The 14,137-nt window shown below is 42.6% G+C and overlaps 1 protein-coding gene across 2 annotated transcripts in view; it reads left to right on the top strand.

The window, feature by feature from the left end:
• Positions 1–13,806: 13,806 nt before the first annotated feature.
• mid2 (midline 2) overlaps positions 13,807–14,137 on the top strand; it is a 254,743-nt gene continuing 254,412 nt past the window's right edge. For both annotated transcript variants that reach the window (XM_063190099.1, XM_063190100.1), the window contains exon 1: positions 13,807–14,075. The gene's annotated coding sequence lies outside the window, so the exon portion shown is untranslated. The remainder of the gene's footprint in view (positions 14,076–14,137) is intronic.

Consider the following 14,137-nt stretch of genomic DNA (forward strand, 5'->3'; position numbering starts at 1 on the left):
GTTCTCGGTACAAGCCAAATGTACTACAACGCATCAGTGCACTTACATGTGTACACCACTCTAGACAGTAATGATATTCCGTTATCGTGTTTGCAACCGGAGGTCCTAGAATTGCATAAAAGAACGTTCTTTGATGTAATTTTATGGCTATTTCATTCTTTAACATAGCCAGCGAAGGGAAAGTGTGCTGATGAAATCCTCACTTCACTGAGGCTATGCTGAACAAAAGAAATTCATTTGTAAAGCCCAAGAATTTGTGATTGCGTTCATGCCTCCCTTTGAAAAACGGTAGAAGCATGAGACATGAGGAGGGGGACTTCACCTTTATGGGGCTCGGAAAGAAAAAGGATGAAATCTGTCTGTCTGTCTGTTTGTCTCTCTCTCTCTCTCCCTCTCTCTCTCCTCCCGCACTCACATGAGGAGGCAGGGGTCATTTTCGTGGCCCACCTATCTCTCTCTCTCTCTCTCTCTCTCTCTCTCTCTCTCTCTCTCTCTCTCTCCTTCTCTGTGTGTGGCCGGCTGTCTGGTTTCTGGGACAGCTTGTGTCAGGGAGGGATGTCTTCAGGCCTCAGGTTCATGCTTCACCTGTTTATCATTCTGCACACTGACTGACTCTGCCATGGCCAGAGAGAGAGAGAGAGAGAGAGAGAGAGAGAGAGAGAGAGAGAGAGAGCGAGTGAGATGCCTGCCACCTGCAATATCCAAAACCCCCCGTTTATCCTCTATATGCCCCTGGGAACAGATCTGCCAAGCAAAGCTGTGGTCCATCCATTGGCATGCAACCCCATCAACTCAACCTTCAACCATCACCACTCACTTCACCTTTCCTTTCATTTGTCCTACATTGCAAAAAAACAGTGTTAATTTAACACTCTCATGAGAATATGAATATGAATACGTTTTAATTAAACAGTCAGAGTTGAGTTTAATATTAAAATCGAATGGGACTTTATAGTCTCATAATTGTGTTGGATTAACACTGCATTTTTACTGTGTGTAATAAAAAACACAAGCTGCAAAATTCACCTGAAAACAAAGGCTGCTGAACACAAAGGTTCCTGAAAACAAAGGTTCCAGGAGACACTGGCTGGTCATATGCAAAGCTTCTCTTCTTAAATATTACGTTTACGTTCTTTAATTTGACAGATGTCCTTAGTTCTAGTTAACGCACACAGTGTGAGGTGCATACGGCGTTCCAATAGTTAACTTGAAATGAAAAACAATTGTCTTCGCACACTCAGAACCTCATGAAGTATTTTTAAAATTAAGACCATTTTAAAATACTGCATGGAGTACTGAGTGTGGCCACGACATTGTTTTTCATAAAGATTTACAGGCTCCAGACAGTCCCCACATAAGCGAAGCTGTATAGTCCATCTGTATGAAAGCAGCCCACTACACCCACCACCTCCCGTTTTCCAACTCCCCTATCAAATCAAACCGGTGCATTTCATAGCCTGCAAGCATCCATTCTGGAGTTTCAGAAACACCAGCTGGCCACACATTTTCACCCACAGGGAGGCTGTTTGGGAGTGACACCCAGCGCTCTCTCTCTCTCTCTCTCTCTCTCTCTCTCTCTCTCTCTCTCTCTCTCTCTCTCTCTCTGCATTCTTTCCTCTGTTTTGTTCTGTTCTCTCAGTTTTCTTCTCTTCTGCATTCTGTTTTCTCTCTCTCTCGTTTTTGTTCTCTCTCTCTCTCTCTCTCTCTCTCTCTCTCTCTCTCTCTCTCTCTCTCTCTCTCTCTCTCTCTCTCTCTCTCTCTCTCTCTCTCTCTCTCTCTCTCTCTCTCCTGCCCAGCCTGAGGACTTGCTACCTGCTACTATTCCAGATGATGATGATCATGATGATGATGATGATGATGATGATGATGATGATGATGAAACAGACTCTGTCCTCCTGTGCTGTTCTGAAGGGAAGGCGAGCGTGTCCACGCTGTTACCTCATCTTTGTTCTCAGCTTGTTGTCCATCTCTGCAGGCAACGTAATTCACAGCAGTTGGACTTTACAGACACAGCCAACCACACACAGTATAATTTTATACGAATACACAAGCGGCAAAAGGAACATGAATCAAAAAAGCACTGATCAAAAAAAGTGTGGGGTGCGGCGTACATTCCAAAAGTTGTGGGTGCAGGATATAAAAGAGTATTTTTTGTCCTAAACTCAGAGTTTCTCATTGCCTGTGGGATGTCACTGTGCCTTTGACAAGGCCACCACCTACTCACCTGTCCCCAGATATTACAGCATCTAGCTGCAGTGCACATCCACCTGTCCACATTCTCTCAGTTCCATATCTCTTTCTCTCTCACTAATGTTCCTGTCTCTCCCACATGCACTGTGCTATTATTAAAAAGGGGCGAACAAGACCAAAACTTTAATAACACTTTTTAAAATGCATCGCCTCACTGCTTATGATGTGGAAGGCAGGCAGCAAGACTTCTGATTTTCTCTCTCTCTCGCTCACTCTCTCCATCGTGCTCTCTCTATCTCTCTCCCACTCAGCCTTTCACACTGTGCTATTATTAACAAGGTAGGAAAGCAGAAAACGTTAATATTAACCTGAATAAAAAATGTATCGACCTACTGTTTGTGATATGGTAGACTTCATGAGATCATCTCTCTCCCCAAAGGTTAACCCGGCTCAGAACAGCCTCATTTTCATTTCCTCATTCTCAGATACAGAGAAAAAGTCTTTTGAGGCCTTCATGTTATGAATCGAGCCAGACTCCTACTGCTCCACTGTGTTTGGTGATCATGCCTCGTGTTTCCACCACATTCACTTTCCCCAACCAGGTTCAATTTTCAACAGGATATTTTCAGTTTGTAGAGTATGGCGTGCTCTTATCCAGATTTTGTGTTGGCTTTTTGGGTTTGGGTGCTCTTTAGTCCACGGTATTAGGCCTAGTACTTCCAGGATCAAAAAAATGAGAATTAATTCTCTGACTAAGGCACTCCAAATGAAAATGTCTTTATTAATCTGACAAGTCCTACATGGACATATTAAAAACAAGGCCCACGCGTAGCGGCATGAGTGCCTTCTTCAGGGCATTTCAACAGGATTTGTTGGTTGGTTCTCCTGAATGAATGATTATGAAATTTGAATTATATGTTGGTATGTTGCACACTTAACCTGAATCTTGCCAGCTGGCATGTTTCACCTTTATCTTCACAATAACATCTGGATATCCCCATAACCGGCACATTTTTGAATTATGGGTCTTATCAAAAATCCTTCCATGTGATAGGATAAACAGTCCAGTACGTTATATACATCACTGTTTATTATAATTGAACACATGATACTTTGATTCTTTGTTGTTGTTATGTATAGGCAGGGCTCTAAATTAGCACACGCCAACCCGCCAAACACGGGTGAAAATTCATTTTGGCTAGTAGAAAAAAATACCTACCCGCCAATTTGGCTAGTAGCGCCCGAGTACAGTAACTTATGAACGGTAAACCGCTGCTCTGACGAACGTTATACGGCGAGATTTCCTACATTACCCATGGACACTAGCGTCACGAGGTAGCCTCCCACCCCCCTGTGTTCTAATTTCTCTGCTCCCACCGTGGGCTTTCCAGTGCATCGAGCGTCAACTCCATGCAGTTGCGCGCGCCAGGATTGAAAACATTTCAGACGACCAGCCTTCTGTCAGCTAAGCTGCGCTCACACTATTCTGACAGGCAGCTCTCCTCCTATGCTCTCGTCGCTTTCGCTACAACCTCGTCACTACTGCTATTATTACTATATGAACCTTGCTGTAACAGGCTGCATTTTTGAAGCAGCGAGGCCCTGACCGTTTCAATAACAGGACTTACGCAGATTATGCATAGCGCTACTTCTGTTGTGTAGACTAGGCTATGTTTTGTGCGAGTGATGAGAATGTGGCGGGGGTTAGAGCAAGGTTCTGTGTGTTGGTGAATGCTAGTAGTAATTGTAAATAGTGACGTTAAAAATGAGTGGTTGTGGAACGAAATAGCGACCAGGGCAGAGGAGGAGAGCCGACTGTCAGAGTAGTGTGACCGTAGCTGTCAGTTCAGTTGTCTTCTGAAATGTTCAGAGTCGTGGCACAACTAAGTTGGAAAGCCCACGCCATCGGAAAGAAAAAAAAGCAACCAACGACGAAGCTGTGGAAGTAACAAAGGAAGCGAAGATTCCCGAGATATTATTTACTTTTAATTAAACTAGGCTTCTTGTCATTTTGTTGCGCATGGTAGAGAAGAGCTCCTCCTCTCTCCTCTCATTTTCCCCTCATCTCTCCTTCCTTGGGGTGTGCGTATGTGAGGTTTTGTAGTGTTTGGCTGTGTGCTTGGACACTGTATGTTAAAGGTCTGTTATGTGAGTGGCTTGTGCGATGTGATTCAGCTGTTTTCAGAGGAATTGAACAAAAACTAATCAAATTAATTAGGCCTAAGTAATGAAAGTAAAAAATAAAGCAGAAGTTAAAAAATAATGAAAAAATATATAGCCTAGGCCTATAATATGCTTAATTATTATGTAGGCATATAGTAGCCTATGCAGGCCTATAGTGTATCTGTGTTGTAGAAACAGTTGGACAAAATTACCATTTAATTAGAAAAAAAATAACTAGCCTAATGCATAGTTTATTTTGGCGAGATTTTAAAAAAATGGCTAGTTGAGCTTCTGTTTGGCTGGTAATAAAAAATGTCCACTAGCCAAATTGGCTGGTGGTGGAAAAAGTTAATTTAGAGCCCTGTGTATAGGGTATTGTTTAATGCCAATAAAAGCCTTGAATCTTGAATCTTCTGCTGCTGCTTGTGTTTTCGCAACTCTTTTCCACATGGGGATGTCGGTGCAGGTTGGAAAGTGGAACATCTTGTCACTGTGGAGGGCAGCCGTGGCCTAGTGGTTAGAGAGTTGGTCTTTCAATCTAGAGGTTGCCAGTCCGAATCCCACCTGACCTCTCCCTACATCTCCATCCATCCATGGCTGAAGTGCCCTTGAGCAAGGCACCTAACCCCACATTGCTCCAGGGACTGTAACCAATACCCTGAAAAATAATACTTGTACGTCGCTTTGAATCAAATGAAAGCACCAGCTAAATGCAATGTAATGTGGAGGGCATGTAGGCAGGGGTCAGCAGGAAGACCATCAAATCCCAATTCACCTTTTTTGTGTGCGGACCTGAGCCGCCTTGGTGGAGGGCTCTATCTTGGTTAATGTATGTGAATACATGTCACTTTTATCATGAACATTGTAGGCTTGCCTTTTTAGGGGCCAAGCAGCGAAGCTGGCGAAGGCCCCTAGTGTTTTAGTTCCCTCATTGACTCCAGTCAAAATTCTTCTCCCTCTGCAAGTCTATGGCAGCCCATAGAACCGTACATAGGAAAGTTATGAAAATTTGCACACATATTCGAGGCAGCATCAACATTACCCGCAGCGATTTATAGGTCCCCAGCCCCAACGCTCTAGCGCCACCAGCAGGTCAAAGTTGCAGGTACATTTCTGCTTGTAACTTTTGAACCGCTGTTCCAATTTTCAAAAACTTGGTATCCCTGGAATCCTTGGCCCAGAACAAATCCGAGAACTAGTGATGATATTGTATCCTGCGTGTATAGTTTTCCCGCAAATTTTAATTTTATGAAATTCAATAAAAATGCTATTTTTCCCACAATTTTTGACATTTCTTTCTGAGAATTGGTATATAACATCTCTGGCCTGAGCTACATATGGGGTCTCAAGGAATAAGGGATATCTCTTATCGTTTGGCCGTTACAGCCAATCAAAATCGTCCTAAAAGTCGCCAAACAGGATGTGAGGTCATATCTCAACAACCGTTTGTCGGATTATGCTAATATTTTTTGCACACATACTAGTCCATCCCATCCCATACCACAAAAAAATGCAGGCTCCCAGCTGAAACCCTCTAGCGCCACCAGCAGGTAAAAGTTTTTGCTACATATCTGCCTGTAGCTTTTGAACCATACTCCCAATTTTCAAAATATTGGTACACAGGTCATCTTCATACTATGGTGCACCCAGGTATGGATTTTCGTAGCGATTGAAAAAACTATCAGCTCACAGCAGCCATTCAAAATTTTGGAAAGAATGGAGGGATTTTTTCTCATCTCTCTGTCCCCTCTGCCCCCCTTGCGCACGTTCACTGACACCATTCTCGGCAGGGGGTCTGGACACACAAAAGACGAGAGCTTATGTGTGTGCGTAGTTCTGCTATTGCTCTGAAGTGTCAACCAAAGCCCCACTGCCCCAGCCCCTGCACACACCCCCCCCCTCACACACACACAGGGAGAGGGAGAGGGAGAGGGAGAGGGAGAGGGAGAGGGATAGAGAGGGAAGGAGGGAGAGAGAGAGAGAGAGAGAGAGAGAGAGAGAGAGAGAGAGAGAGAGAGAGAGAGAGAGAGAGAGAGAGTGTCTCTCTCACACACACACACACACACACACACACACACACACTCGTTACTTCTATGTACACCAATTCCTCAGACCAGTCTCTCAAAAGGCTGGCCAACATTACATTGCAGCCTATATGATTCTTATGTTTAGGATTTCAAGGACATATCTATTTTCAGTAGGCTCCTGATTCTTTTTTCCATAATATTGTATGTCATATAAATATTACACATATTTTACTAAATAGAATGATCACAGAGGATTATAATTGCTGTCCAAAAAGCAAGCCTCTCCAGTATAGAAATTACTCGCTGATATTTTATAGACTACTTTGAGAGGGAATGGAAATGTGTTACTCAATATAAATCACGGGCAGCACAGGCCCTGCCGTGGCCAACCGGTAGGGCACTCGTCTATCATGCGGCTGACCCGGGTTTTATTCCCAGCCCAGGTCCTTTGCCGACCCTCCCCGTCTCTCTCCCCATTTTTCCTGTCAACCTGTCACACTATCCTGTCAAATAAAGACAACACCCCCACAAAAAAACAAGGGCAGCACAATTGTATTTTCTTGCATTAGGAAGAAATTCAATATTATATGTGTAATAAAACAGATTAAATACATGTTGTAAAAATTAAAGCAGTATTTACAGATTGAATGCAGTTATATGAAACTAGTTTTCCTAGCAATGTCAGATTTTCACAAGACCTGGTACAGATGATCTCTGGACTACTGTGCAAAGACTCCTTAAAGGAATTTACATTTCGTACCGTTTGGCTATGACAGCCACAAACATGTCTGGAAAGTCGCATAACAGGAAGTCAGCTTATATCTAGTCAGCTTATATCTCGGATTCAAACCAGAGGGGGTTCACTCACGGAACTAGCCACTAGCCACAACTGTCTAACTCTAACCCAAAACCAAGTGAAAAATGAATTGGTGTCAATGGAGTTTTCTATTATTACAATGTTTGTCTCGTTGTATAATGCTTTGCCCTGAAATATTAATATTCAGTTCGAAGCTACGATAATAATACCTCATTTAAGTATCGTTTCGTTTTTTGGCCACTAGATTATTATATACTGGGTCACAGAGCTCAATGTATGAGACCAAACCCATAAACATTAGCGGAATGCTAGCGAGTACAAGTCGAAATCTTCAGCCCTGCTGGAAAACCAAACACCTAAAAAATTGTCAATACATACCTATATATAACACCACCCATAATTCTTACCAAGAATATTTTGTTGATGAGATTTGTGACTGGAAATTGCAGTAGCACTTTATTTTACATTTAGCCCTATGGGCTCCCTTTTTCATTCCATACATTTTCCACTCTGTTTCCACTTGCCAGCGTTTGCCACCTAGTGGACACCCAGGAACTGCAAAGCTAACTGGCTACAATCGCAACCAATCAGACTGAAGATTCTCCTCTATTCTAATGTCTCTGTTCAAACTAAACTTGGTTCACATGATCACCTTCCCCTCCAAAGATTGCACACCAACATTGGTGAGATTTGGCCTAAAGGGAGCGCTGCAGTTAATTTTGTTGCAGTGGCGACTTGGGCAAGTTTACTGCTTGGCCCCGCATTGCTGCTTGCAGCTATATTTAAAAATGATGTTGCCTTTGAATCTTAAATGTTGAATGTCTTGTGCTTCTGCATGGTTTTTTTTTCACATGGGACTGATGGTCTGGTGGTGCAGGTTGGAAAATGGAACATCCTGTCAGCGTGGAGAGCATGTGCTGTAGGGAGCTGTCAGCAGGAGGAGTGCCAAATCCCAATATTACATTTTGGTGCTGATCTGAGCTAACTTAAGTAGGTGGAAGTCTGATTGTATGGGATTTTACTTTACTACTTTTACTTTAATATTACTTCCTATAATATTCAATTCAATTCAATTCAATTCAATTAAATTCAATTCAAGTTTATTTGCCAGACTCTTGGTCCACAGTAATACAGAAGGACACATAAAACCACACATCAGGACAGACCAGTACAATCAGTCAAGAACCCCACACACAACAAACAACAAGAAAAAAAAGTACAATATTAAATAATTAAAATACAGACATTTCATCCAGTGCGCTATTAGCCTGGATGAATACCTTGCGTTACTGACCAATGGATTAGTGAATGCCACTATGATGTTATTGGGGGAGTCATCCATGCGCTGTGTACACTTGTAGATTAAGTTTCTTAAAAGTGCATGCAGTGTGTTTACTCCTGCATACACAAACATCTGGCTAGCACTACCACCTCTGGGGACCTTCAGTAAAATTCTTATTACTTATTACTTATTACTTATTCTTATTACTGGTTGCATGGGGAAAGTTAGGGTATTACTGTATGACAATAAAATCCTTAACTCTTGAATGCTGCATGCGTTTTCCCACATGGGACTGGTGGTGCAGGTTGGAAAATGGAACATCCTGTCAGCGTGGAGACTAGAGCATGTAGGCAGAGGGGTCAGGAAGAGGAGTACCAAATCCAAAGTACCAAATCCCAATTCGCCTTTTTGGTGCTGATCTGAGCTAACTTGGTGGAAGTCTGCATTCTATGGGTTTTTACTTTATGACTTGTTCTGTAACTTACTATTACTTCTACTATTACTCTTTACATAGGGAAACGTAGGGCCTATGGCTATTGCCAAATTAAATCCTTTATTCTTGAATGCTGCATGCGCTTTCCCACATGGGACTGGTGGTGCCGGTTGGAAAATGGAACATCCTGTCAGCGTGGAGACTAGAGCATGTGCTGTAGGCAGAGGGGTCAGGAGGAGGGCCATCAAATCCCAATTCGCCATTTCACAGCCCTTCCCCGGAGACACAAACAAATATGCAACCACTCTATTTATGGCCATCATCATTCGGTTTACGCTACATCAGAAAACTGGTCAAGCATCATCCGTCCCCTCATCTCCAGGGGGTGGGGAGAGTTTGGACAGTACTGCTCACAGATGCACACACAGATGTGGATGTGGAGGATGCCTCTCGGAATCTGGGAACATGCAGCATGACAGACTGCTAAACTGTCTTGACTCAAACGTCATAACGCATCAAGACATGCTGTACAATACACTACAGCACTGACAGTCAAGGGATTACAGAACGGTCAAACGTAAACCAAACTCCTGCACACTGTGCACTAGCCTGATTATCATCGACTTTCAAATCTCTTGGTCTGACCAAGAGCATAACAATTAACATTTCCCGAACGGCATTTCCCAAATGGCCTCCCTTGGTTTGCTAATGATTGTTTGCTTCCCAACAAAGTGGGAGGAGTTCCCGTATTTGCGGGAACTCAGAAAGCACTTGCATTGATTCTTGACCTGACTGGTAGCAACGCTGAAGCTGTTGCGTCACTAGGAGGGCACGGCCTGGCTAACTGTGCACAGTTTCCGTGGAAACACATGTAATAAGTAGCCTCACATAATAAGGCTACTTATTACATGTATTTCCACTGAAACATGACTTATGAGTCATAACTCACAGTGGAATGCTGTAAAAGACTCAAACTACCATACTACTAGAGTTGCCACCTCTGTCTGACAAAACCCCTGGACATTTTGATAAACCCAATCAACCATATTGTCTTTCTTGTTAGCACCGCACTCTTCATTGAGTGTCCAGGGGAAAGATGTATTTCTCAAGGCCTGGAGTAGAAATCTGGCATTTCCCTGTGGGCCCGAGTTGGATGATGCTGTTGGGTTGCTTCTATATTCTTAGAGACTGGCCCACAATTTAGAGGGGCAGCGCAAAAAATGCCTGCACTCATTTTGTCCCCATATCCAACCCTGTAACACTAACATATATAAGCCTACTTTTTCAAAGCATAGACCTGTGACTAAATTTAGATTTGTCTACTATAGTCAAGCTTTTACCACCTAGTGCCCTCTGCTCAATTTAATTGAACAACATTTCTGAAGAAAAAGTGACTATAGTGCATCAGGCCAGCTCTGCCCTAGAAAGGCAAAGTACAGTAGGCTAACTACACCTTTTGAAACTGGGAAAAATGTGCCTTCAAAATCTTGAAATTAGGTGGGATATTGTAGTGGTTGCAAATTTGACATAGCAATATCTCTAAAGCGGGCCACATTTGACACATTTTGACACATTTGGACCATAATATAACGGAGGTGTAATGAGGACCATTTTCACTCTAAACTCAATTCTGACACAATAATACAATGTAGTAGTAGTAGTTACTGCACTTTGACTTTGTAGGGCAGTGCTCCACTCTGGTTCCATGAGCAGGGTCGGATTAATGCACAGGCTAGATATGGCTGCAGCCTTGGGGCCCCCACCTGCCAAGGGTCCCCTGATTGGTCAAAAGTGAAAATTGAAGAGTTCAGATGCAAAACCCCCTCAGTGCCTTTTCAGAAAAAAATCTTAATTCATTTTTATTTAATACAAAGCTATCAAAATTGCATATTTTTTTATTTTATTTATGTAATATAACTATTTATATGTGTTGTCAAGTACATAAATGTAAACCAAACCAACAACGGGGTTCTCTAAAAATATAGAAGTGTCGAAGTGTCTTCAGAAATGGAGATAGGGGTTTTTGCATCTGAACTCTTCAATTGCAGAATCATGACAAGAATTCATCTGTCATGTTCAGTAGAGCTGGTAGACGTGTTATCCTTAATTCCTAGCACGTAATTATGACACTGTCTATTTAAATTTGTCACAAAATTTGCTCTCCGAGCCACCTATAGCCTAGGGGCCCCGTGCTATCTTAATCCGTCCGTGTCCATGAGTAAGCCCTCTGGCATGCATTCTGTACGCCTACGTGTGCACGCACAGGTGCTTTGATTAATTACCCACTCCCAATTACCCAACCCCTCAAAGAACCGGGGATTTATACAAATCCTATTGGTTTTGGCCTCTTGTTTGCTTGTAAACAGATATTTAGAATGCACATGTCAAAACTCTTTAGGGGGATAAAATGCAGCTGTCACAATGGCCCTATCCATATGTTGTGTTTACACATAAAACACAGGTAGAAAATATCCACAACTAAAAATATATATTATAATTATATTAGGCGCTGCCGTGGCCTAAAGGTAGGAGTTACTACTTGGTTACTACTCCGGCGACCCAGGTTCGATTCTGGCCCGGGTCATTTGCTGATCCTTCCCCATCTCTCTCTCCCCACTCATTTCCTGTCTCTCCTCCACTGTCCTGTCAGAAATAAAGGCAAAAAAGCCCTAAAAATGTGTATACGCATGTAATCCACTCCATCCTGGTTCCATGAGTAAGCCCTCTGGCATCATGTATTCTGTACGCCTACGTGTGCACGTATTAACACAGGTGCTTTGATGAATTACCCACTTTACCCGTCTGGTCATTTGCACGCTCATTGGCATCAGCTGTTTTCTGAAAATGGCTGGATCAAATACCTGGCAGGTTTTCCCAACTCTGATGAAGGACATGCTGCCAGAAACGTGATATTAAAAACAAGAGAGAAATAGGAGCCTGGTGAGCGCGGACTTTATTTTTGTTGTTCTAGGTTTTTTAACTCCCTCTCTAATTAAATGATGTGATCTGTCACCCAGCCTGAATGGCACTCTGAACAGTCATCAGAATATGTGTGTCCATGAGAAGAGGTACGGCATCATATCAACAACTGCTGGCGGTGCTGCCGCCCAGTCAAGTATGTTGCTTTACAGTAGATGGGTGGGCAAATTACCACTTTGTTTCCCCCATCAGATCCTTACTGTAAGGGGTTTTGGCTGACGTGTACCTTATTGCATCTCAGATGTGCAAACTGTGCATTCCCAGTCTTCTTTGTTTTCCCCTTCTCTCGTAGCGCAAACACACACAAACACAGCTTGTAATTGGCTTCAGCTTTTTTTCATATAGAAGGAACAGGTTAATACGGTAGGAAGGTAGGAAAGCTTGTGCAAACAAATTCCCTTCCATGTTCCTCTGTGCGAATAAAAATAGTATGAGGGTGTACTAAATCCAGGCTTGAAAATGTATGCCTCTTTGAACGTTTCAGTCCAAACGGGCATGATTGACTGTAAATAATTGTACCCTTCAGACAAAAACCATGTGACACCTCAATGGTCTTGGAAGTCATCCGAGACCAGCAGTCAAAGCAACTCACTGTCAACCAGTCCTACAAGATGGCTTGAATAAAAACTCATGCACAACATGCTGGATTGGCCATAAGTCATACAGGACATCTGCCCGGTGGAGTCGACTGCTGATCGTTTTGGCCTGTTTCTCCCCTCAGACTGAAAATGATGTCAGAGGCTTCATTGTCTTTCTCAATGCCTGGCGGACCGGTCTTGGCTGAAAATGCCTGGCCTGATTTTTGTCCCAGGTCAGCCCTGATGCCCAGTACATTTTGCTGTGTTAATTCAGCACTATGGAATTTAAGTGTTGACTTAACACTAGAAAAAAAATACTGTGCGGCTATGAAGGCTATAGGAGTACAGTATTTCAGACACATATGTTGTCACTTGTCATCCCGTTCCACTTCCATCCATCTGAAAAGAATAAAAAAAAACAATTTTATTTTGTTATTCAAAGTGCTCTTGTTGCTGTACCGTTATGTAGGCCTATTCTATAGGCTACTATTACTAATCTGGAATCAAGCTGGAGAAATTCGAAATGAGATCAGATGATATATTAGAATAGCCTACTTTTATCCTAAATTGGTGATACATTTAACTTCACATTGTTGTAATGCAATCAATCAGTAGCCTATGACTACTTTATTGCATGCCGTTGTACCAAAACCAAAACATATTTAGACATGCAGAATATTTTTTTTCCCTATGAATGGTGATACATGCATGGAACTTTGAACTGTTGGTGATATATGTTACTTCACATTGTTGCAATGCCTAATGCATGTCATTGTAAGGGTACTTCAAAGAAAGACAGAAAGAAAAAGAACATAAATAATGCATGCCTATGCTCAATGTTGGCAGGTGTACTAAATGGCAAATTGAAAAATTCTGCAGGTTCTAACAATCCAAAAGTTCAACGACTTGAAAGGCAATTATTTGCAAATGTAGGATGTGAATATAGTTCGAAATGCATTTTTAATGATAGGCCTATTTAATTTGCATAATTCATATGCTCGGGCACACTATGGGGGGTAAGTAAAATACCACCATCTTCTGTACTATGTGGGAAAATAATCCCAGGAGCCTAACAATTGTTTGATGGACGGGGTTATAGAGTGTTAGGGGCTCAGCTGCAGATCCAAATGCATCCTTTATCCTGAAGATAAGATCATAAAAAGAAAGGTTATCAACAAGCAGTCATGGATGGGAAGGAAGGAATGGAACCCGAGTCTGTTGAAGTGAAACAGCGGTGTAATTGATCCCAGCTTCTGGGAAGGGGGGGATGAAAGCTATTCTCGTGGGGTTTGGTCACGTGTCCTCGGGGAGTGCTTAGTTTTGGAACGCATTGAGTAGGAGCAACGTCAACTGCGTCGTTGTGGTGTTGAACATCCCTACAAGTGTAAGCAGTCAATCGTGCTGTACTAGTGAAAACACGTGGTTGTGTATCCTGTTTAAATCGTCCACAAATGAGATAGAATTACAGTTTCGTCTTGCGGCTTCTGCCAACCAGTTTCGTTCAACTTCTGCGCTCATCCCCTTCGCCGTGTTAACAGCCAGTGCAACGCTACCGAAGCTACCCAAGACAAGTCAAGTCAACAGAGGGGCGTCACTGTCAGTCGAGGTAAGATTCTGTGGTTTTTTGACAGTGTGTTGAAATATGTTTAACACTCTACGAATAGCTTT

The sequence above is a fragment of the Engraulis encrasicolus genome, chromosome 23 (genome assembly GCF_034702125.1).
Source record: "Engraulis encrasicolus isolate BLACKSEA-1 chromosome 23, IST_EnEncr_1.0, whole genome shotgun sequence".
Taxonomy (NCBI): Eukaryota; Metazoa; Chordata; class Actinopteri; order Clupeiformes; family Engraulidae; genus Engraulis; species Engraulis encrasicolus.